Source organism: Canis lupus, chromosome 15, assembly GCF_048164855.1.
Source record: "Canis lupus baileyi chromosome 15, mCanLup2.hap1, whole genome shotgun sequence".
In the NCBI taxonomy this organism is placed as follows: domain Eukaryota; kingdom Metazoa; phylum Chordata; class Mammalia; order Carnivora; family Canidae; genus Canis; species Canis lupus.
Window position 1 is genome coordinate 5,762,735 of NC_132852.1, and position 25,122 is coordinate 5,787,856.

Here is a 25,122-nt window from a genome sequence, read left to right on the forward strand (position 1 = left end):
AAAGAATCCAAAGAGTGCCGAGTGCTGTCGTTGTGAGGTCAAGCAAATGTGGCTGGAGGAAGCAGGGTGCTCCCGACGGGGATGAGAGGTGCTTCCTGGGTGAGCCAGTGGAGAACCCCAGGCTGTGCCCCGCATTCAGCGAGAGGAGCATGTTCTTCAGTGGTAGACTGGGGGCCAAGGTCTCACGTGCATCACAGAGTCTGTCTCTTTCTCATTTTTTTCTTTAAGATTTTATTTATTTATTTATGGGAGACACACACACACAGAGAGAGAGAGAGAGAGAGGCAGAGACACAGGCAAAGGGAGAAGGAGGCTCCATGGAGGGAGCCCCACGTGGGACTCGATCCCGGGTCTCCAGTATCAGGCCCTGGGCTGAAGGCGGAAGTAAACTGCTGAGCCACCCGGGGTGCCCTCTTTCTCAGATTTTAATCAGATTAATATAATACATTGCTTTAAATTCGTTAGTTTGTCAGGACTTGGACTGTCGACCAACACTGAAAAGTAACTGTGTGCCATTCACAGGAAGGTGGAAGCACCTCAAGTGTCCGCCCACAGATGAATGTATAAACAAAACATGGTCTATCCCTACCATGGAAGCTCTGACAGCTAGAATTGGATAAAATGGCATATTTGGTGTTGTTTATATTTTACCATATTTAAAAATCTCTCCCCCCCCCAATGATGCAATGGTTAACATGGACAACAAGGTAGTTATTCTTCTCCTAGCTTCTGAAAATGTGCGGGTTGATAGACACCAGGATAAAATTAGGGACCTCCGAAGGTGCTTTGTCTCCCATTTGATAAAGGTTATAAAAAAGAGGGGAGAAAAGATCCATCCATGAGTGTTCCCCAAACTTTCCTGACTTACCATTTGAGAATTTATTTTCCTCTGTGCATAGATTTGTTCTAGGCCATTCTGGGGCTATTATTTTGCTTATGTGATAAAGATCCTCTTCTTTGGTGATGAGTTAACAGTAGCATTTCTCTCAAGGCTGCTACACCTCCCTTTCTTTATATAAAAGGAGAAGCAAGTGCTTGCAGAAGGAACCCATTTCTAGTGAATTTAGGTAAAGATACAAATATGAAAGCTTTGAATGCAGATTCTAGTTTTACCAAAAAGTCTGCACAGAATAGAGAATCCAGAAGTGGACTCTCAACTTTATGGTAAACTAATATTCGATCAAGGAGGAAAGACTATCCACTGGAAAAAAGACAGTCTCTTCAATAAATGGTGCTGGGAAAATTGGACATCCACTTTCTTGCACCATACACAATGATAAACTCAAAATGGATGAAAGATCTCAATGTGAGACAAGATTCCATCAAAATCCTAGAGGAGAACACAGGCAACACCCTTTTCGAACTTGGCCACAGCAACTTCTTGCAAGATACATCCGTGAAGGCAAGAGAAACAAAAGCAAAAATGAACTATTGGGACTTCATCAAGATAAGAAGCCTCTGCACAGCAAAGGATACAGTCAACAAAACTAAAAGACAACCTGCAGAATGGGAGAAGATATTTGCAAATGACGTATCAGATAAAGGGCTAGTTTCCAAGATCTATAAAGAACTTATTAAACTCAACACCCAAGAAACAAACAATCCAATCATGAAATGGGCAAAACACATGAAGAGAAATCTCACAGAGGAAGACATAGACATGGCCAACATGCACATGAGAAAATGCTCCGCATCATTTGCCATCAGGGAAATACAAATCAAAACCACAATGAGATCCCACCTTATCCCAGTGAGAATGGAGAAAATTGACAAGGCAGGAAACCACAAATGTTGGAGAGGATGAAGAGAAAAGGGAACCCTCCTGCACTGTTGTTGGGAATGTGACCTGGTGCAGCCACTCTGGAAAACTCTGTGGAGGTTCCTCAAAGGGTTAAAAATAGATCTGCCCTACCCAGCAATTGCACTGCTGGGGCATTACCCCAAAGATACAGATGCAATGAAACGCCGGGGCACCTGCACCCCAATGTTTCTAGCAGCAATGGCCACAATAGCCAAACTGTGGAAGGAGCCTCGGTGTCCATCGACAGATGACGGATAAAGAAGCTGTGGTCTCTGTATACAGTGGGATATTCCTCAGCCATTAGAAATGACAAATACCCACCATTTGCCTCGATGTGGATGGACCTGGAGCGTATTATGCTGAGTGAAATAAGTCAATCAGAGAACAAACAGTATATGGTATCATTCATTTGGGGAATATAAAAAATAGTGAAAGGGAATAAAGGGGAAAGGACAGAAAATGCGTGGAAAATATCAGGGAGGGAGACAGAATATGAGAGGCTCCTAACTCTGGGAAATGAACTAGGGGTGGTGAAGGGTAGGAGGGCGGGGGGTGGGGGTGAGTGGGTGACGGGGACTGAGGGGGGCACTTGATGGGATGAGCACTGGGTGTTATTCTATATGTTGGCAAATTGAACACCAATAAAAAATAAATTTATATAAAAAAAGTCTGAAAAAATCCCTCTCAACCATCATCTTTGCCTTTATTACCAAACGAAGAGGTAAAAAACAACCACAACAACAACAAAAACAAAAAGAACAACAAAAAGCAAAAAGAACAACAACAAAAAACTCATCTTTATTCCCTGAAACATCAAGTCATTCTTATTGCTGAAAACCACTTTGCCATGCAAGGACAAGACCCTGGACGTCCTTCTAAATCACTCTTAAACTACCGTTAAGGACGGTGGCCAGGACCGAGGAGGGGGATGTGTTCCTTGTTGCAAACATTGTCCTTTGCCATTGGAGGGAAGAAGCATGTGTGCGCCATCGGGGAAACCCGGCCTGCGCTTCCTGCCCACGGTCGGTCTGTCCTCCCGTAAAATGCCTCCATATCAGCTCCCAAGTCAGCGAGGAGCCACCAGGGCGGTCAGCTACGGCAGGAGGAAACACGCAGAAGTGGAGTCAATAAGTGTCCTCTGCTTTATATTCATCATCCTCTGTCATCCTCGCAGGGATTTCCCAAGGCAGGTCGTCTGAGACAAGGGACAGCTGAGCTTGTCTCACGTGCGTCCAAAGCACCGGAGCCCCTGGTTGAACCGAGGTGTGAGGGGGCCCAGGGAAAGTCCCCGCCTAGCATCTTCCCGGGAGACCAGCATCGTGGGACGGCCACGGGGTCCCTGGAGGGATCCTGCAGCTCGCGCTCCTGATCTCCTGCACCCTCGGTCCGAGGTGCGGGTGTGCGACAGCTGCCCTGGGCCAGAGACCAGCCTAGAGCCCTGATCTCTCGCTGCCTCCGCCGGGACTAATACAGTATCGGTGAACAGTACAAAGATGGGGACATTTCATCCCTAAAGAGAACTTCTCAAAATTCGTATTCGTAATATCTGTCCTCTGGCCGTGTTGTCATTCCAATTCCATGCTGACGCCGGGGAATGGTGTGACCTGGGGCTTGTATCCACACGCCCCTGCCACCAAGTCTGAGTAGCTGCTGGTAGGCTTGGGGGGGCGTTGGGTTCTCCCACGATGTCCTCTTTATAAGGTTGACGTGCGTGGAGAAGCTCGATGTTTGAAAAGGATGCAAATCCCATCCTGAGTATGCATTTGACTCCCAGGGGCGCATGTAAGAGTCGGGCTTTCCTCTCTGGGGTCGTGTGAACCCGAGGAGGGAAGTGGGGGCTCTCTTGGGAAGAAGCTGGGCTGACCACCAGAAATCAGTGGGTCCACAGAACACTCCTCGGGCGGGACGTGAATTAAAACGGGGTCTTGTAGAAACATCACCTCTCTCTTTCCAGAAGACTTCCTGGCCGAGCCCTTGCTACCCTCCTGTTCACTGTTCTCCCATCACCGAGGCTCCCGTGGGAGGGGGCTTCCTCTTGCCCTGCAGTCCTCTTGGGAATGGACGTACCGAACGCCAAGATGCCTACAGCTAAAGACACGACTGTCCATTTGTCATCCCCGTCCGTCCACCGCCGGAAATGGAACCCCTCATCAAGTGCCATGAATGCTCAGAGGGCAAAACTCACGACCCGGCTGTGGTCCCACAGTCGTGGAAAATGTGCACTGAGCTGTGAGAATTGCCAGAAGTCTTGTGTTTCTGTTTTCTTTCATTGTGTTTTTTCTTTTGCTCTTCTCTGAACCCAGCCATTGGGGACATTGTGGCATTTTATCAAACGTGCCATCACTAAATCTTACATTTCAACATTCTTATATTCTCTAACCTTCCAACAAGTTGGGCAAAGAGCTCTCAAAGTATGGATTTTCAGGTGGTAAATACACGGAATCTCCGAGACTCAAAGAGAAATGCATGTTTACAATTTGCGGTTTTGACGGGAAGTGGTGTTTTCTGATTTGGTTCTCATCGTGCTGCCGCATTGCAAATGACATAATGATACTGAATCTGAGCACAGGCACTTGTAATGATAGGATGCGAGGGAATCATAGAAAGACGGTCCCCTGTTGCAAGTAAGTGTTGTGCCTCCGCTGCAGCTGGAGAGGGCAGTTGGCAATTTGCAACCTCTTCGCGGCTGAAGATGTTTAACAGATAAGATGGGATCGCTTCCCCAGGTGAGCTCCAGGTGGAGAAAATACTTGGCTTCCCATTCCTTCGAGAGGGAGGAAATGGCAAAAAAAGAAAACGCTGAGAGAGAGACAGACAATAAATCAAAAGCTAAATGACACCCGAGAATGGATGTTGAGTCCTTAGGAGCCCAAACATCAGCACTGCCTCATTAGGCACATGCAAGGGGACATGCAGCGGAATTAGCGCAGCCGCACAGGCTCTTCCAGGCAGCAGCCTGGGCTGGTGGTGCCTTCATTCAGCCGAGGAGGGAGCCGCCGGCCCGGGCAGGAGCTGTGCCCGCCACTGGGAGGACGGGGATGTGGGGACAAGGTGTCACCCTCAAGAGCTCGCCTGGGAGAAGAGCGAGAGCACAGAGCATCCCGTCCGCGGGGGGGGCGAGTGGCCTTCGAGACGGCCTTCCTTTAAAATCCCTCGGTTAAGGACATCGCAGCAAAGAACCGTGGATAATCCGCAGAGGAGAAATGAGCGTGACGTGGGTCCAGCCTTCGATCTCCAGGGTCGGTCGGCGGGACCCGGGGCAGCGGCCCAGGGAGGTGCAGGCGTGGGAGCTCCCCGGGGCAGGAGGGGCCCACACCCTCGAGCTCGGGCACCGGCGGGGCTTAGCCCGGGGACGTGCCGGGCCACTCAGGAGAGGAGCACGTGGGCCCGGGGCTCCTGGAGGCATCAGGCTGCTCTCGGCAGGTGTGTCCACTAGGGTCTGCTCCACCTGCAGGGGCCCACGATGCCGGGGGACCCTGTGGCCAGCACGGCCGCCCGCTGCCCCGAAATGGAGCCGCAGCTCAAGGCCGCTGTGGGACGAGGACATGGAGGCAGAGACGGTGCAGTTTCCATGGTGAGCCGTGGGCACCTGCCGGCGCGGCTGCATCGGGGCCTTTCCCGGGACGTGGGGCCCCCTCAGCACCAGGAGCTGGGGCGCCCAGTGGCTCAGTGCGGGAATCGTCTGCCTTGGGCTCAGGCCGTGACCTCAGAGTCCTGGGATCGAGCCCCGCGCCCCGCGCAGCGGAAGGTCTGCTTCTCCCTCTGCCCTCCCTGCCCCCTGCTCATGCTTGGTCTCTGCCAAATAAATATATAAAATCTTAAAAAAAAAGAAGAAGAAAGAAGCCAGAAGCTTTTTATTCCTTTCAAGCAAGTTTTAACTGCGCGGATAGCCCCAAAGCCTTGCCGCAGGATTGTGTCCTCAGCGCACATCAGCCTGTCCCGCCACCACGTGGGATGTCCCGTCTGCAGCACCATCCTGCTCCTCCCGCCCCAACTTTCTGCCCTGCAGACAGTGATAGAGAGCAGCAAGGGCGCAGGCCTCTAAGCGGGGCACAGCGGGGGGGGGGCCCCTTCCTGCTGCTTCTTCAGCTCCCGGGGGGTGGGGACATTTGTATGTCACACCCCACATTATTGCCTGATTTTTTCCTAATTAAAAAAAAAGATCGAAGGAGGGGAAGATGGCAGAGGAGTAGGGTCCCCAAATCACCTGTTCCCACCAAATTACCTAGATAACCTTCAAATCATCCTGAAAATCTACGAATTAGGCCTGAGACTTAAAGAGAGACCAGCTGGAGTGCTACAGTGAGAAGAGTTCGGCTTCTATCAAGGTAGGAAGACGGGGAAAAAGAAATAAAGAAACAAAAGGCCTCCAAGGGGGAGGGGCCCCACAAGGAGCCGGGCTGAGGCCGGGGCGAGTGTCCCCAGGACAGGAGAGCCCCGTCCCGGAGGAGCAGGAGCTGCACCAACCTTCCCGGGAGGAAAGGGGCTCGCAGGGAGTTAGAACAAGACCCAGGAGGTCGGGGATGCCCTCGGACTCCCTGAGACACTAACAGACACCTGCGCCCCGGGAGAGTGCGCTGAGCTCCCTAAGGGCTGCAGCACGCAGGGCGGGACCCAGAGCAGCTCCGAGGGGCTCGGGGGCGGCTCCGCGGAGGGGGCCGCGGGGCGGGAGCAGCTGGGGGGGGCAGGGCAGAGGAAGAGGCTCCGGGGAGAGGGCTGCGGGGGCGGGAGCAGCTCAGAGGGGCTCAGGCGGTGTCTCCGCGGAGGGGGCTGTGGGGCAGGAGCAGCTGGCTGGGGGGCTTGGGCCGGAGGAAGAGGCTCCGGGGAGGAGGCTTCGGGGCGGGAGCAGCTTGGAGGGGCTCGGGCGGAGGAAGAGGCTCCGTGGAGGGGGCTGCGAACGGAAGCAGCTTGGAGGGGCTCAGGCGGAGGAAGACGCTCCGCGGAGGGGGCTGCGAAACGGGAACAGCTTGGAGGGGCTCGGGCGGAGGAAGAGGCTCCAGGGAGGCGGCTGCAGGGCGGGAGCAGCTCAGAGGGGCTGGGGGCGGCTCCGCGGAGGGAACTGCGAGGCAGGAGCAGCTCGGAGGGGCTCGGGCAGAGGAAGAGGCTCCGGGGAGGGGGCTACGGGGCGGGAGCAGCTTAGAGGGGCTCCGGCGGAGGAAGAGGCTCTGCGGAGGGGGCTGCGGAGCGGGAGCAGCTAGGGGGGGCTCGGGCGGTGGTTCCGCGGAGGGGGCTGCGCAGCGGTGCAACTTGGAGGGGCTCGGGCAGAGGAAGAGGCTCCGGGGAGGGGGCTGTGGGGCGGGAGCAGCTCTGAGGGGCTGGGGGCGGCTCAGCGGAGGGAGCTGCAGGGCGGGAGCAGCTCGGCATCTTGAGCAGAGGAAGAGGCTCCACGGAGGGGGCTGCGGAGCGGGAGCAGCTGGGGGGGCTCCGGCGGCGGCCTCGCGGAGGGGGCTGCGCGGCGGGAGCAGCTTGGAGGGGCTCGGGCGGAGGAAGAGGCTCCGGAGAGGGGGCTGCGGGGCGGGAGCAGCTCGGCGGGGGCTCGGGTGGTGGCTCCGCGGAGGGGGCTGCATGGAGGGAGCAGCTTGGAGGGGCTAGGGCAGAGGAAGAGGCTCCGCGGAGGGGTCTGCGGGGCGGGAGCGCAAATCCAACAGCGCAGGCCCCACAGCACAGGGCGCCAGGACACAGCCCGGGATCTGGCCTCCCCCGGGACAGGCAGAGGCCCGGAGGGCCCAGGACAGCGAGGACGCTCCTGCCCCAGGCTGAGCAGATCAGCGGCCCCGCCCTGGAGCCTCAAGGCCCTGCAGACCAAGAGCTTTGTAGTTACTGCAGGAGCTGACTCCAGGGCTCCAGACCTGCTTCCGCCACTGCGGTTGTTACTCCAGGGGCCTCACGGGGTAAACAACCCCCACTGAGCCCTGCACCAGGCAGGGGGCAGAGCAGCTCCCCCAAGTGCTAACACCTGAGAATCAGCACAACAGGCCCCTCCCCCAGAAGACCAGCTAGACGGACAACTTCCAGGGGAATTCAAGGGACTTAAAGTATACAGAATCAGAAGATACTACCCCGTGGTTTTGTTTTGCTTTGTTTTGTTTTCTTTTGTTTTGCTTTTTTTAAATTTTTTTTATTTATTTATGATAGTCACAGAGAGAGAGAGAGGCAGAGACACAGGCAGAGGGAGAAGCATGCTCCATGCACCGGGAGCCCGATGTGGGATTCGATCCCGGGTCTCCAGGATCGGGCCCTGGGCCAAAGGCAGGCGCCAAACTGCTGTGCCACCCAGGGATCCCTTGTTTTGCTTTTTGATTTCTGTTTGCTTCCCCCACCTTTTTTTCCCTTTATTCCTTTTTCTTTCTTTTTTTTCTTTTTTCTTTTTCTCTTTTCTTTCCTTCTTTCTCTCCTCTCTTTTTCTCCTTTTCCCAATACAACTTGTTTTTGGCCACTCTGCACTGAGCAAAATGACTAGAAGGAAAAACTCACCTCGAAAGAATCAGAAACAGTCCTCTCTCCCACAGAGTTACAAAATCTGGATTACAATTCAATGTCAGAAAGCCAGTTGTCAGAGAGCTGGAGAAAAGACAGCAAATAGATCCTACACCCAGCAGAAGAAGAGGGTTAAAAACGATTTGAGCAGAACTCAATGAAATAGAGACCAGAAAAACTGTGCGACTGATCAACAAAATCAGGAGTTGGTTCTTTGAAAGAATTAGTAAGATAAACCATTAGCCAGCCTTATTAAAAAGAAGAGAGAAAAGCCTCAAATTAATAAAATCATGAATGACAAAGGGGAGATCACTACCAACACCAAGGAAATACAAACGATTTTAAAAACTTATTATGGGCAGCCATATGCCAATAAATTAGGCAATCTAGAAGAAATGGACAGATTTCTGGAAAAACACGATTAACCAAACCTGGAACAGGAAGAAATAGAAAACCTGAACAGGCCGATAACCAGGGAGGAAATTGAAGCAGTCATCAAAACCCTCCAAAGACACAAAAGTCCAGGGCCAGATGGCTTCCCTGAGGAATTCTATCAAACGCTTAACGAAGACACCGTACCTATTCTACTACAGCTGTTTAAAAGACAGAAAGAGATGGAGTACTTCCAAACTTCTTCTATGAGGCCAGCATCACCTTAATTCCAAAACCCAACAAAGACCCCACTCAGAAGGAGAATTAGAGACCAATATCCCTGATGAACATGGATGCAAAAATTCTCAACAGGATACTAGCCAATAGAGGCCAACAATATATTAAGAAGATGATTCAAAATGACCAAGTGGGATTTATACCCGGGATGCAATGCTGGTTCAACACACGTAAAACAATCAATGTGACTGACCATATCAGCAAGAGAAAAAACAAGAACCATCTGACCCTCTCAATAGAGGCAGAGAAAGCATTTGACAAAATAGAGCATCCGTTCCTGATCAAAACTCTTCAGAGTGTAGGGAGAGAGGGAATATTCTTCAGCATCTTAAAAGCCATCTACGAGAACCCCACAGCAACTTTCTCAATGGGGAAGCACTGGGAGCCTTTCCCCTAAGATCAGGAACAGGACAGGGATGTCCACTCTCACCACTGCTATTCAACATAGCACTAGAAGTCCTAGCCTCAGCCATCAGGCAACAAAAAGGAATAAAAGGCATTCAAATTGGCAAAGAAAAATTCAAACTCTCCCTCTTCGCAGATGACATGATACTTTACATAGAAAACCCAAAAGAGTCCACCCCAAGATTGCTAGAACTCATACAGCAATTTGGCAGTGTGGCAGGATACAAAATCAATGCCCAGAAGTCAGTGGCATTTCTGTACACTAACAACGAGACTGAAGAAACAGAAATTAAGGAGTCAATCCCATTTACAATTGCACCCAAAAGCATAAGATACCTAGGAATCAACCTAACCAAAGAGGTAAAGGATCTATACCCTAAAAACTACAGAACACTTCTGAAAGAAATGGAGGAAGACACAAAGAGATGGAAAAATATTCCATGCTCATGGATTGGAAGAATTAATGTTGTGAAAATGCCAATGCTACCCAGGGCAATTTACACATTCAATGCAATCCCTATCAAAATACCATGGACTTTCTTCAGAGAGTTGATACAAATCATCTTAAGATATGTGTGGAATCAGAAAACACCCCGAATAGCCAGGGGAATATTGAAAAAGAAAACCAGAGCTGGGGGCATCACAATGCCAGATTTCAGGTTGTACTACAAAGCTGTGGTCATCAAGACAGTGTGGTCCTGACACAAAAACAGACACATAGATCAATGGAACAGAATAGAGAATCCAGAAGTGGACCCTCAACTTTATGGTCAACTAACATTCTACAAAGCAGGAAAGACTACCCACTGGAAAAAAAAGACAGTCTCTTCAATAAATGGTGCTGGGAACACTGGACATCCACATGCAGAAGAATGAAACTGGATCATTCTCTTATATCATACACAAAGATAAACTCAAAATGATGTAAGATCTAAATGTGAGACAAGATTCCATCAAAATCCTAGAGGAGAACACAGGCAACACCCTTTTTGAACTCGGCCACAGTAACTTCTTGCAAGATACATCTATGAAGGCAAGAGAAACAAAAGGAGAAATGAACTATTGGGACTTCATCAAGATAAGAAGCTTCTGCACAGCAAAACTGAAAGACAACCTACAGAACGGGAGAAGATATTTGCAAATGACACACCAGATAAAGGGTTAGAAACCAAGATCTATAAAGACCTTATTAAACTCAAAAGCAAAGAAACAACCAATCCAATCATGAATTGAGCAAAAGACATGAACAGAAATCTCACAGAGGGAGACATAGACATGGCCACCAAGCACATAAGAAAATGCTCCACATCACTGGCCATCAGGGAAATACAAATCAAAACCACCATGAGATCCCACCTCACACCAGTGAGAATGGAGAACATTAACAAGGCAGGAAACAACAATTTTTTGTCTGCTTTTTATTTTAAAAATGACCATGATTCTTTGGGAGGTGATACAAGATTGCTTTCCAGTCAGATCATAATTTCCACAATTTCTGTAATAACTATAAATTTGAAAGTTTCTCACTCTCCCCACCCCAATTCACTTTTGGCACCTGTGTGTGAAATGTCACTTCCAAAAAAAGGGGGAAAATATGCTGAATACTGGGTTTTCATCACACAGTACTCCTTTCGTGAGGAAAAATGTTCTGGTTGCTAAATTGAGAATATTGATACAAGAATGCTTAACAATATCTCATCAGTAAAAGCCTTTTTCTAACCAACTCTATGGCTGTCTCAGAAGAAAATTACATAGAAATAGCAGCCAATTCCTAGAGGTAAAAAGGCAATGGCTTATCTTCTCCTTTTCCACTTCTCCTAATTTTACATTTAGAATTAGAGCAAATCTATGAGAGGTAGCAGAAGGTCTGGCACAGGCTCTGGCTTCATGATTTGAAAATACAATTTCAACTCATCACATTCTTCAGAAGAACTCATTATACTTAAAAGAAACACACAAAGAGGCTCTCTTCACCTCTGCATGCAGAGGTTGACCAGAAGGACATACATTGGTTACCAACAGAGAAGGATGAGCCTACGATCTGGCAATTAGGAGATGGTGTATCCAAAGATATAGTCTTGACCTGGTTAGAAAACTGTGTCATTTGTAAAGTATATTACTCTTGAGTCTTCACTTACTTGCTAAAAAGAAGCTTCTACACAAAAATCAGGATGCTACAGGAGAGAAATAGCTAACACAGGCTATAGTTGGCTAATATTTAAATACAAAGAATTCAACTTTCATTTTTCATATGTGTGAAGGGTTTGTGAGCTTGTTACTGACCTATTTGGCCCAATTCATATTTATTTTTATTTTATCCACCGTGCTTCAGATCCATGGGGTATTGCCAAAAAACTTATCCCAAAAATCTCTCAGTTTTTATTAGAGCTTAATGGATTTATTTGAATACTTCTGTTAAGCTGATAAGAGTTAGGGAGAGTCTTATCCTACTCCCTTCCCCAAACCTAATTAGACATTTTTATTTCAAAACAAAAGATGGTGATATTATAAAACTAGGGAGGGAAATAAGATGCTATGACAGTACACTTCTTTTTAGTTAACACTTATTTCTTACCTATAGCACTACATATGTGATAAAACTTTTGGGAAGGAGAAGGGAAGAAGGAAATTCCAAAGCCTCCCAACAAAGTAGCCATTCCAATGCATGGACAAGGGCTTATTTCTCCTGCCAGCCACTGATTCACAAATATTTTCCCCTTTTAAAGAAGTATGTGTGAATGAGGTTGGGGAGAGCAAGGAACACATCAAGGCGTCAACTATACTCTTCTCTTAATGAGCCCGCCCTATGTCCTTAGTGGCGACTGACTTCATCCGCCATCTTGGCTTTCACGGTAAGCAACATCTTTCTTTAAAACTTTTCTTGTTCTTGCTGCTTTTCTTGCCGTTCTTGTCTTTGTTCTTGGACATGTTTTTGGCTCTGATTTCTCTCATTAGGTCAAAGAATACCTTGTCCATATTGGCTCGCGTTTTAGCTGATGTCTCCACGTACTGCACACCCCACTCCTCTGCTTTAGTCCTTGCCTCTTCGATGGGCACCTGCCTCCGCTCCTCTAGGTCGGACTTGTTTCCCATGACAAGCAATGGACTTGCCTTTTTTTTTCTGGACCACATATCCATAATGGACATACAGTGCCCAAGGCCCTCAGATGCAAGAAAATATCGTCCTTGTCTATGCTATACACCAACCAAGTAACAACTGCTGCCACATCCTGGGCTCTCCTGGAAAGAGAGGTTCCTATAGACACTGGCGTGTGACCATCCACATCCAGCTGTCCATTGAGCCTTGGGAGGCATAGCTACTGAGGTCTCCTCAATGCAGGAGAGAGTCAAACTTGAGGCCGCGGGCTTATCCCACCTGCAGGGGAGGTCTCCCCTGTTCTTCCTCAGTCCCTTGCTGGATGCCACCATACCAGAGGTCAGCCATCCCCAGTCCCCTTGGCTATGTAGGGAGCCCCCATGACATCAACTGAGTGAACTGCAATGGAGTTTGTCTACTTTATGGATGGTATGAGCACCATGCTACAGGGGGGGATCTCATGTGGAATATTTATGTCCCTAATAAAGGACACAACCCACCCAACAGTCAGCAGTAGAAGCCAAGCTTTAGGCTGCCATTTAGCTCTGGATGCCCTGGTCAGCAAATGGTTCCATCAGCACCTCTTACAAACTCTTGGGCCACTGTCTAAGAGTTGTTCCTTTTAGGGTAAGGAACTCAGGGCACTCTTGCCTCAGAGATACCCCAAATATAAATCAAAATCACAGATGTCCCCACATGCAGTAAGGCCACAATGCAAGGCCTCCCTGGGACACCACTTGTCCTCCTTGGTGTTCCAACATTACAGATCGTGGCCAGAGCTCATTTTGCTTCTCAGGATACATAATGCTGGCCCTACAGGAGGGACTCAATAAGTAAAATCCCACCTCCCCTGGAGACCACAAGCAGCCAGTGGAACTGAGAGGCACACACTGGTCTCCTCAAACAACTCCTATTTAAGCTTCAAGGTGTCAAACGGGCCTCCAGTGGAGGCCATCAGGGGCCTTGACAACACAGAGTTTCAAGACAAAAGGATGCACGTGCAGTTATCCACAAGCCGACTTCGGACTGCCCCTGGGATGGGAGACCAGAGTGGCTGCTATCGGCGTGGGAAAGAGGGGCACCGGTCCAAAGAGTGTCCAGTAGATCGCACAGGTCGTGTGGCGGACTTTACTGAGCAGTATAACGGACAGTATGGAGCAGTGCGCACGCCGTACACCCTGGGCTGCGGGGAACCCACGTGTTACAACGATGCATATGGAGCATCGACTCCTAGAAGCGCTACCGGGTCCGCTCTTATGAGGCAGTGGCGGCGGCAGCAGCAGCCTCTGCGTACAACTGCGTGGAGCAGTCCATGTCCCATCTGCCTCACGACCAGAGCACAGCTGGGACCAGTCACCCCAACCCCACTTCTGTTGATCCCTACGACAGACACCTGTTGCCGAGCTCAGGGGCTGCTGCCACTTCGGCTCTGTGGCTGCTGCCGCTGCCAACACCTCGTCCTACTATGGAAGGGACAGGAGCCCCCTTCGTCGTGCCACAGCTGTGCTCCCCACGGTTATGGGCCAGAGAGTGAGCTGCCGCAGGCCTCAGCAGCTGCACGGATTCTCTGTATGGCATGGCCCAGTGTGAGCGGGAGCACATGTGGACCGAGCACGGTGCTCAGCCTTTAGAAACTGGAGGTAGGATCATTGCGGACTGAACCCTGGGCTGCGGTCATATATGAGAACCTGCTCCGCGCGTCCCCTTGCCACGATGTTTCCATTGCTTCGTGTTTGAGTAAACAAAGGAGTTTGTGACCAACTGTGTTTTCTTTCTTAATTTAATTCTTATAAGTTGACTTATCTTTCCTCTTGATACTAGTCCCTGTAGCCTTTCACTCCGTTCCTTATATTCTCAGCCTCTGAGCAGCCCTAGGTAAGGATTATGCTGGCATCCCCTTTTTCCTGTACCGTGGATCCCCCTCTTATCTTGCTTTCCTTAGGAATTGAGCCCTTCTCCCTGTCTACCTGCAACATCTCCTTTCCCTTTAAAATGACCATGTAGTGGCACGAGACCTTTTACTCTTCTGTTAGCTCTGGGCCCTAACGTTGAGGCTAATCTTCTGAAACTGCTAGGACCATTGGGGTTTTGGGGGTGGGGGTTGTTGTTTTGTTTGTTTTGCTTTATGTCTGACCTGTGATCGTGGTACAGCATTAGCTGAAATTTAGCCTTGTTTTATTTCACTCCTCCCACTTTTTAAAAAATATTTTGACAAATAAACGTTTCTAACACTTAAAAAAAAGTGAGAGAAAGAGGGAGAGTACGAGCAGGGGGAAAGGCAGAAGGAGAGACAAAGCGTTCCAAGCAGCCTTCTTGCCGAACATGCAAAGCTTGGCATCTGGCTTTATCCGACAACCAAGAGATCATGACCTGAGCCAAGATCAAGGGGGATGCGTAACCGACTGAGCCACTCAGATTTTATTGATTTATCCATGAAAGACACAGAGAGAGACAGAGACACTGGCAGAGGGATAAGCAGGCTCCATGCAGGAAGCCCAATGTGGGACTCGATCCGGGTCTCCAGGATCACGCCCTGGGCCGAAGGCAGGTGCTCAACCACTGAGCTACCCAGGAGAGGAAAAAAGGGGTTTCTGAGGCAGAGCAGCATAAAGAGACACAAGGAGACATGAAATTATATGGCTTGCTCACACAACGCTGGTAGTGAAGTATGGCTGAAACCTCAAAGGCTGCAGATGGAGTGTTAATATGTTTTCAATGACGCATTTACAAGTTTTGACTTATTCTATAGTCAAAGAGTGAGTTATGAGCAGACGACATGATTCTTTCTGTATTTGTATTCAAATTAAAAGGGAATGGAAGAAAAAAATAGGGAGATTACTGTCTCTCTAATTTATTTGTTACTCCTTGCTGTTTCTTAAACTTCAGAATAGAATTACTACCATCATTTTTTTACAGTTTTTTTTAATGTCTTTTATTTTTAATTCTTTTAAGTGATCTCTCTGCCCAACATAGGGCTTGAATTCATGACCCTGAGATAGATAAAGAGTTGCATGCCTTACCAACTGAGCCAGCCAGGAGCTCCATTATTTATTGATCATCTTCATAACTACAACTTTTTATATTCTTTGTTTTCCTCATCATCACTTAGCTGCTTTGTTTTCTTTGCAGCCTGTTCCACTAAGGAGCAGTTGGTGGCCTCTCTTATTCTTTAACTTGAACAAACAGAAGGAGTAGCAATGTAAAAGGGTCCAGGGCCAACTTGACTTCAAATTCTTCCTCATTTCCAATGTGTCTTACAAGACCTTTTTGTTTCATTCTCTAGGATTAGAAGAAAGCCTTTGTTGTAATTTTAGTTAGCCTTATTAATGACACCTTTCCTTTATTTCAAATATTTGAGAATGTTTATATTATATGTAGGGATGAAGTTGAAGCCCACTGTTTGGGAGCCAAGACTGTATAGGAAAGACAGTATATAATACTTTGTGATATGAATGATTTATCTATCTCAGATTTCAGGTTACTGTTAACACTATTCTAAAAAGACAGTATCCATATATAGAAACATTTCTTATTGATAATGTTTTATGTAACTAAGTATTATGAAGATGAGTCCTTTTTGGTTTGATCTCTTTTTCCCAAATTAGGAATGAGTATTAAGATTTAGCATCAAGTTTATGATATATTTGAATTTTTGCTCCATGCATGCAACTTAATTTTTGTAAGTTAATACTGAGTTTTATAATATTAAAAACGGGTGTCAGCCTCACATGCCCCCCTGGTGACAATGTGGGAAGCTAGTAGGGATGGGTCAGCTTAGAGCAAGTTAAGTACTGCATGAATGTATTCCAATTCAAAAGAAGAAAAACCATTCTGTCTGCCAAACAAAATATATTCTGAAGGCTGGCTGTTTTGTAATACTTGATCTGAAATTTTTGGGGTCTGAAATTTATAAAAGAATTAAATTATAAAATGCTAAATGGCTTGCCTTTATTATGAAGTAATCAGTTACTTTATTTTTTTATTTATTTATGATAGTCACACAGAGAGAGAGAGACAGAGAGAGAGAGAGGCAGAGACATAGGCAGAGGGAGAAGCAGGCTCCATGCACCGGGAGCCTGATGTGGGATTCGATCCCGGGTCTCCAGGATCGCGCCCTGGGCCAAAGGCAGGTGCCAAACTGCTGCGCAACCCAGGGATCCCAATCTGTTACTTTAAAATCAAAAGAGAAGAAGAACTGGGGGTGGTGGAAGGGGAGGAGGGCGGGGGGTGGGAGTGAATGGGTGACGGGCACTGGGGGTTATTCTGTATGTTAGTAAATTGAACGCCAATAAAAATTTAAAAAAAAGAAATAAAGCAAATATCATGAAACCTAGTTATTACAAATTGCCATCTGTATTTATAATAACATTGGTAGCTATTTTTTTCTAATAAGATGAGTGGAATTTCCTTGATTATAGGTTTATTTTTATTATTTTCTATTTTGAAACGGCCAATATGCTTATGAGTAAGATTTGTGTGGTCAGCTTCTGTTCTTTCATAAACTTCAGATAAAAATCATTTTAGCTGTAACCAAAACCTGAAGTCTTTAAAAATGGCAGATGTTAATTTAAAAACAGCATATACTAATTTAGTTTGCTGTGTGATTATGGTCTAATGGAAGTTTCATAAGCTTTCTTTTCCCCTAACTCAGAAAAGTATATGTCAGAGTTTTGGAGTATGTCCTTAGCCAAGAATTTTATCCACTTAACATATGTTTACAAACTTATATAAAGCAAAAAAGAATGTAGGTAACTATAGTGAGCAAGAAATATAGTTTTGCTCATATTATCTGATGTTTGCCAAAAGAAGAATAAAAGATGTATGAATTAAATCATACAGAGAAAAATACACGTTTGAGGAAATTCAACAAGAAACAGATATCCCTGAAAGAGAACTTGGTAGAGCCCTGCAGTCCCTCGCCTGTGGTAAACCAACACAGCGGTTTCTACAAAAGAACCCAAGTCCAAGGAAACAGAAAATGGCCACAGATTCACAGTTAATGATCAGTTCACATCCAAAGTACACAGAGTCAAGACTCAAACAGTTGCTGCCAAACAAGGTGAATCTGACCCAGAAAGGAAAGAAACGAGGCAGAAAGTAGATGACGACAGGAAACATGAGATCGAAGCTGCTATCCTGCGGATAACGAAATCCAGAAAGAAGATGCAGCACAGTGTGTTAGTAGCAGAGGTAACTCAGCAGGTGAAGGCTCGATTCTTCCCAAGTACAGTTGTTATTAAGAAACATATAGAAGGACTTATTGAAAGAGAATATTTGGCACGAACACCTGAGGATTGCAAAGTATACACATATGTAGCATAAAATGCGTTCAGAAATTTGATTTATCCTTGGACTGTACTCTTCGCATGGACTGAGAAGTTCTTTTAAATCATTAAATATTAAGACGACCATCTCTTCTATTAAATTACAGCACATGTTCTAGACCATTCAGATCAAGCCTTTACTCCCTTTGAGAGTTTTCAACATCAATTGATTGAGCTTCAGGCTTTACAGAGTTTATCCCTGTAGAGATCATCTTTTTTTTTTTTTTCTGGTTCTTCAAAATTTTATTAACAAAACCAGGGAGAGGGGAGGCAACAGTGAGCAAACTGCACAGTCCCACCCAGGCACAGAGAACGGAGAGACAGAGGGACAGACAAGGACAGAAGAAAATCCTGAGACCCTCTGATACCGGCAGCGGGGTAGTCAAATGGTGGGTGGGCACAGGGAGAAACTCAGGGACCACTGGAGAAACAGATGAATGGCAGAGCAGCCAAACGGGGGATTCGGGCGGCTCCGGGCCTGGAATGCAGAGCGTGGGGACTTCGGGGCCAGTGAGGCTCAGCGGTCAGCACTGGAGCGCGGCTCGGGAGTGAGCGGGTCATGCTGGATCGTGAGGTGCAGCGTCAGGGCCAGTGATCCTGCCCGTCAGTCCCAGCCGTGCGAACGGTGCGTTCCTGCTCAAACAGCTCGTCCGGCTTGTACCACGCGTGCACACGCTCCAGGGCCACTCCAGCAGCCGCAACCTCTCCCAGCAGTAATGCGGGTACACTGGCGTTTGGGCAGGAGGCAGAAGTCACCCGCGAGCTAAAGACATCACGCACAAGAGGACACCCACGTACCTCATCAGCTGGCACTTCGGGGTCCCGGGAGTGCTCGGGGCACAGCACCTGGAGCCGTTTACAGTATGTCTTTCTCTGAGGGTTGTAGACATCACAGAAGAGTCGTGTAGCTCCCTCAATGTGTGTGGGGTACGTGGACCCAAAGGACGTCTGGCTCTCGTACTTGGCAGCAGCGCTCCATGTGGCGCAAGGCAACACGTGGGTTGATAGGGTGCCCGCAGGAGATGCAGAAGATCTGCAGGTCCGTGTCATCACTGTCACCCTCATTGCTTTTCCAAACAAGGGCCTGTTCTGGGATTGTGGGTGGACATGAAATGGGGACACTTGTCGGCCCATTTCACAGAAGCCTCCAGAGCTCTGCTACTATCAGCGGGTCCACCCCCCAGGCTTCCTTGGCCTCCCACCTTCCCCTCCAGCCTTGCCACACTTTCAGTGTGGGCTGCGGGGGCTGCTTCCGTACCCCTGTGGGGGCAGTGGGGTGAGTGGGGTCACCGTGGATCCACAGCTGTTCTGAGGGATGGATGCCTGGTGTGGGAACGCTTCCCTGATGCCACATCTTCCAACCTCCCCCAGCCCATGAGGCAGCTTGTGGATTCGACTGGCCTTGCCATCTGCCCCGGGCAGGAGGCCAGGCTTGCCTTTGCTCCAGCCCCAAGTGGCCAGGACAGAGGCAGCCTTGGCCGCCCCACTTTGTCGCGGACAGGCCTCTGACCTGTTCACATCCACTCTCTCCGGGGAAGCTGAGGGGAGCCGTATAGAATCCTTGTTCCATTGCATCATTACTGGAGTCTTGGGGCAGCTGCTAAAACCACTCGGTTTTAGTATTCCATGTGGGGAGTGGAGCAGTGTCCCATGGTGGGCTGGCCTGGGACCTTGTGCTGTGCTTCGTTCTGTCACCCAGTCACTGTAGATATTTTCTACCTTCCTGCATAACTCAGGTTCCAGGGTACGTGATCTGTTCTCGGTTCCCTTAATAAACAAAGTCAGTCCTCCAAAAAAAAAAAAAAAAAGAAAGAAAGAAATATGATCATCTCCTTTTTTTTCCCCCAACAATACCAGCCTTTGAGTTCTTTATTAAGCACCAGATTTTCACATGCGTCACTATAGGAGGGAGGCTTCAGATTCAACCAGACTCTGGCCCGTAGTCAGGAGAGATGTGGTGTGCTGAGGTATTCCTGTGTCTAGAAACAGGCACATGGCTTCAAGAGCAGCAGAAGTTGACTATGGGCATCATCGTCTTCCTTGAAAGAGTAAAGGTAAGTGTCGTTCAACCCAGGGAACTGAGGCTCCATCCCCAGGGGGAGGGCTTGGAGAAGTGGCCATAATGTCTTCAGGGATGCTGCCCTGAAGCATCCAAAGATGACATCCCATAGGCTTTAGAGAGCAGATCAAGAAGCTGCTTCTTTTCATCTTCTGGGAGGAAACTAAACTTTGCCGCATTGATGTTCAGTCTCTTAAACTCCTCCTCGGCAGAGTCCATGCCCTCTTTGGGCATCTGGTAATCCGTTCCAGGGTGGACTTGAAGATGAGTGGGTCATCCGTGTTGAGGGAGTAGGTAGCCTGGTCATGTTTGAGCCAAACCACTGCATGCTCCGTGTCCGAGTTCCAGGGGCCTGTGAGGTAACGGGACCAGGGGCAGATCTCGAAGTGCATGTTTTCCTGCTGCAGCCTGTCATAAAGGGCCTCGTCCTGCAGCGTGTGGTAGCCATGGCCCAGCCTCTCCGTCTTGAGCGTGTCCACAGCCTCTTTGACCACCTCCGCTGAGCCCACTCCCCTGCATGCACAGTGCGGTGGATGCCTCTCCTCACAGCCTCCTGGTAGCCCTTCACGTGTCCCAGGAAGACACTGCTCCCTTTAATGGTCTCGTCTCCTGCCAGGTCGATGGCCACCACAGTCTGCTGGTACTTCGGACACAGCTCCACCACCTCCAGGGGCCAACTGGGCTGGTGGCGCAGGTGGCACAGGATGGACCTCACTTTCACCTTGAAGTCCCGTTCTCCCTCCTGCAGGCTCTGGCTCACCAGGGCCACCACCTCCCCTAGGATTTGCAAAATCTCTACATTAAAATTGATGTGGCAGTTTTAATACAATGTATACGAAATAGTCTAAAATTTACAATACCGGAAAACATGATTATTTTTTTTTCTCCTAAAGTTGAAAAGCTTGGAATGTATGTCCAACAGTGAGGTAAAACATTTTGTCTCTCAATTTAAAGAACTGTGCAAGGATAACATTCAAACACATTCAATTAGGGCACTTTTCAGTTTTGACAGGAATAATGAATTACTGTAGCCAACAAGGCACAGTTAGAAAATGCCAACATTTCAAGTCAATAAGAACAAGGCAGATAATATCAAGCAAATCTTTTAAAAAACTTTTCTTTTGAAACAATTTCTTTGAGTTCAAAGGGCAGTTTGCTTCACGTGACTGTAATTTCTTGTGCCAGGGAGGAGTCTGCCCTAGAGAGCATCGGAAGGCAGCCACTCACTCATTCCTGCACATTGCAAAAGGGCAAAGAAATAAGGTCCGTGGAAGGCGCTACTCCCACGTGGAGGATGGAAGGCACTACTTTAAGTTTTTTCTTGTTTGGGGTTTTTAAAATCACGCCACCAGTGTTTGTTGCTCACACTCTCGTGCACGGCCACAGTGGCCCCTCGGCCTCCTGAGGTGCACAGCCAAGCCGTCTCCCCTCAAGGACATGTGTCCCGTGTGCCTGGGCCAGTGTGGCTGTGTCCAGGACGCAACAGGGAGGCAGCACTCCACAGGGTCCTGGGGCCATCCAGGTTGTGCCAGGGTCTCACAATGGGCTGAGTTGGACATAAAAGCAAACCTGTAAAAAGGGCAACAGCGTCAGGAGTCCCTAGAGAGAAGACCCTCAGCCACAGGACCTATCCTCCTACCGGGGCCCCCCATCTGCAGCCAGCACCCCCTCTCATGTAGCGGACCCCCCACCACCTGTCCCGCCTCCCAGGGTGAGTGGGGAGGCTGGCATGGGTTTTGAAGCAGGAGCTCTGCCAGGAGTCTTGCGACAGGCTAGGCTCACAGAAGATCATTGACCGGACCCTGTTGTCCATCCTGACATGGGCTGGAATCCCAGCAGTCTACACATTGGGACACTCAGAGGCTCTGAGCATCAGTCTCAGGGCACCATAAGATTAGATCCACGCTTGTGTTTGTCCCGAATCTTAATGATGTTTCCACCTGTCTTCAAACTGACACCTGCAATCCCTCCTCCCTGCCCCGCCCTCCCACTGGCTGTGAGAGGATGCATCCTGAGGTCTTCACTATACTGACACTTCACTAGCCAGATAGGATGTCCCCTGTCCTCATCCCATGTGCCACTCCATGAGGACGGCCTCCCATTCATGTGCTTGGCAGGTTCACTGGCATTTGAGTGGATGCACTGACCCCTGCCCCTTCCACCCCCAGGTAAAGTGCAGGGACTGTGGGGCCTTTGGACACAAGGCATCAAGCACCAGATGCCCCATAAAACACTGGGGCACGACCCTTGTTCCCATGGACTTGGGGTCCAGGAGGCTGAAGGAGAATGTGGAGCCGGGGAGTCAGCGGGACCAGCGGCACCAGGCTGGGCTGTTGGACCAGGCTGAGAGGGAGAAGGCAGAGAGACGAAGGTGAGGAATGGGGCTTGTGACCCGATCGCCAGGGCTGACATGACAGACCCCGAGTCCGTGTGCATGCACAGTGTGCAGGGCGGCTGCGGGCAGAGCCAGGCTGGGCGAGGCAGGCAGAGGAGCTCCCAGACTAACAGGGTCCACATTTGGGTGATGGAGCTGTCCCTGCTGATTTGGTGTGGGGTTTGTGGCTGGACAAGTGTCCCTGCACCAGTGAATGTATGGAGCTTGGCACATGCCAAGGCAGACCCTTTCTGACTCTGCATGAAACAAACTGCCTGGATGACCTGGTGGGTCACTGTAGTCAGGGTGGGGCAGAGGTGGGCAGAGAGTGGCTGAGGAGGGAAAGGACCAGGTTGGCCCAAGCCCCGAGCAGGTGTCTGGCTGGAAGCCAGGGAAGGGAGTTCCTTCTCCTTTCCCTGCTTTGATTTCTCGTGCAGGCAAGAAGCCGAGCAGAGGAAGGCCCTGCTCCACAGGTTCCCCAGGAGACCCCGGGAGGGGCAGAAGCGCACCTGGAAGGAAGACACGGAATCTTGTGACTATGTGAGGGTGAGTGTGTGTTGCTTCCCCGGCTGTGCCCTTGGGCACTCCCTGGGCTCCATGTGCCTCCTGGGGGAGGTGGGGCTCCACTTCCTCTCTGACCAGTGGCAGTTGAGCAGCGTGGTCTTTGCACCCTTTTCTTCCTTGGTGCCCATGATGTTGCCTTATGCCTTGTATGTGTGTGAACCGTGGCTGGTTGGCATGTGATGGTCATTGGCGGGCACTCCTGGAGCACATACCACCTCAGAGAACAGGCCTCTGTCCTTCATGACACATTACTCCCCTGCCCATCCCCTCTCAGGAGCTGCCACCATGACTCTCCAGCATCAGGACTCTTATTGCCTCATGAGCATAGTGGATGGAAGAGCTGGTCCAATGGAAGAAGCATCGCTGTGAGGCAGGACTTTGCGTGTCCCCCCACAATGTCTCAAGGGCATCAAAAGCATCCAGTCATACCTTTGTTCCGGACCAGCCCTGCAACTGCATTCCCTACTCCCAGGGTGAGTCAGATCAACAGATCCCATCTTTTTCTATCCCTGTTACGGGGGAGGGGGTTGTTACTAAGGTCTTGGCCGTTAGTTGGTTTCTTTCTTTCTTTCCTGAGTGTTCATTTTGCCTTAGTGCTGGGGCCAAACTCATGGAGTCCCATGTGTTCTCTATTCCCACAGTGTCCACACATGCCGATGCCTGTCTACACCACCAGGAGGCCTTCTATCCCTGAGCCTGCCCTGCTGATGGAACCACGTACTGACAATCCAGTCATGAGTGTCTGGTCCCATTCCACATCTCATCTCAGAAGCCCTCAAGTTAGCCTCAGCCCACCTGGTGGACCTCCTGGTGCCCAGGAAGTGCCGATCACTGACACCCCTCAGCCGGCTTGCCAACCCTGTGTCAGGGCTGACAGCCTGGTTGTGCAGCAGAGAGACAAGAGGCCCTGCAGAGTGTCCCTCGAGGGTCCCCAGGCTGGCTCCCAGGGCCATGGGCTGGGACACACCCAGACACCACCCAAGTATCCTGAGGAGAACACCCGTCCCGCTGTCAGCAACGCATTGGCAGACAATTCCAAATGCCCCCCCACCCCAGGCTCCAGGCAAGAAATGTGCCCACATGCCCCTAGACAGGACCCTGAACCCCCGAAAGAAAGCGTGGTGGAGCCCCAGCCAGCACACCTGCAGGAGCATCCAGGAGGGCCTGTGGGGAATTCAGGGAATCTGTGTGCTCCAGGAAGCAGACATGCCCGTGGATGCACAGCCAGGCCCCCGCAGCCCAGGAAGACACCTGCCCTCCAGCCAAGCAAGGGCCCCCAGCCCACACCTGCCACACCTCACTTTGAGATGCTTCAGCCATGCACCGAGCCCCCATGGCCGCACTCTGCGCGGGCCCCCACTCAGCCCCTGGAATGGTCTTCACCAGATTGGACAGAAGCTGCTGGAGCTCCCGGTTCCTTGCAGCTCCCTCATTCCTTCCTCCTGAGAAGCCAGGCCCTGCTCAGGGCCCTCCTGCCCCCCACCTGTTGAACGGAGCCTGTGTCTGTGGCCCCTGGAGTGTCCTCCACGGTGACCTACAGGTGTCCTCATCCTCAGTAGACACTGAGAGCGAATGAGCCAGCTCCTGGCCTCGGACATTGTCCTCCACCCCACTGCACCCTCACGGGGTGACTGCGGACCTCAGGACGTGGCCCCTCCTGGACTCATGTGGGGAATCAGCACTTGCTCAGCTGCTTTGCATGGAAATTCCTGGGTCCACAGCGTGCTGCCCCTCATGCCCCTGGGGCCCTGCACAGACACCCACCCCCCAAAACACACCTTACACTTTTCTTTAGGGAAATCTGTGTGCTGTGGCAAAGGGTAGTCTTCCCTCTGGAATGTCAATTTTCTCTTCTGTAAATAGGTTTTCCAATAAATGGAGGGAAATTTGAATCAGCACTTGTTACTCCATTGGAAATAGAATCTCAGATGTTAATGTGTCTGTGGTGTACACATGTGTGCCTTTGGGGTTTTGGCATCGAGAACCCACTGTGGGCCCTGCAAATGGACATACTTTTTTCTCCTGAGATGAGTTTTTCTAGACTGTGGTGGTAGCTTTGTGGGAATTGTGGTGGGCAATATTTCATCTATGCATTTCAGTTATTCTCAGCGTTAATTTAGATTTGTGTGTAGTGTTTTATTTCCCTTAATAAAATATTAGCACCGATGAAATGCGTCCATGTGTTTCTTAAGATTTTGTGTTCTTTTTTTTTTTTTTTAAATCTCAGCAATTCTGAAACTCTCTATAGTTAATTTAATTCCTCCATCCTTGATTAACTGAAACGGGACAACAGCTTGATAGTTTTGGGGGATCTGTAGACTTTGAGGGTCTCCTGCACACCCAGTCTCCTTC

General features: G+C 49.5%; 3 pseudogenes; 1 reads left to right on the top strand and 2 right to left on the bottom strand.

Annotated features, from left to right (window-relative positions):
- The first annotated feature begins 12,158 nt into the window (after nucleotides 1-12,158).
- On the top strand, nucleotides 12,159-14,093 carry LOC140605400 (RNA-binding protein 4B pseudogene; annotated as a pseudogene).
- A 4,197-nt stretch (nucleotides 14,094-18,290) lies between these two features.
- LOC140605401 (CXXC-type zinc finger protein 1 pseudogene) lies at nucleotides 18,291-19,348 on the bottom strand (annotated as a pseudogene).
- A 546-nt stretch (nucleotides 19,349-19,894) lies between these two features.
- On the bottom strand, nucleotides 19,895-24,105 carry LOC140605402 (adenosine deaminase pseudogene; annotated as a pseudogene).
- Between the last annotated feature and the right edge of the window lie 1,017 nt (nucleotides 24,106-25,122).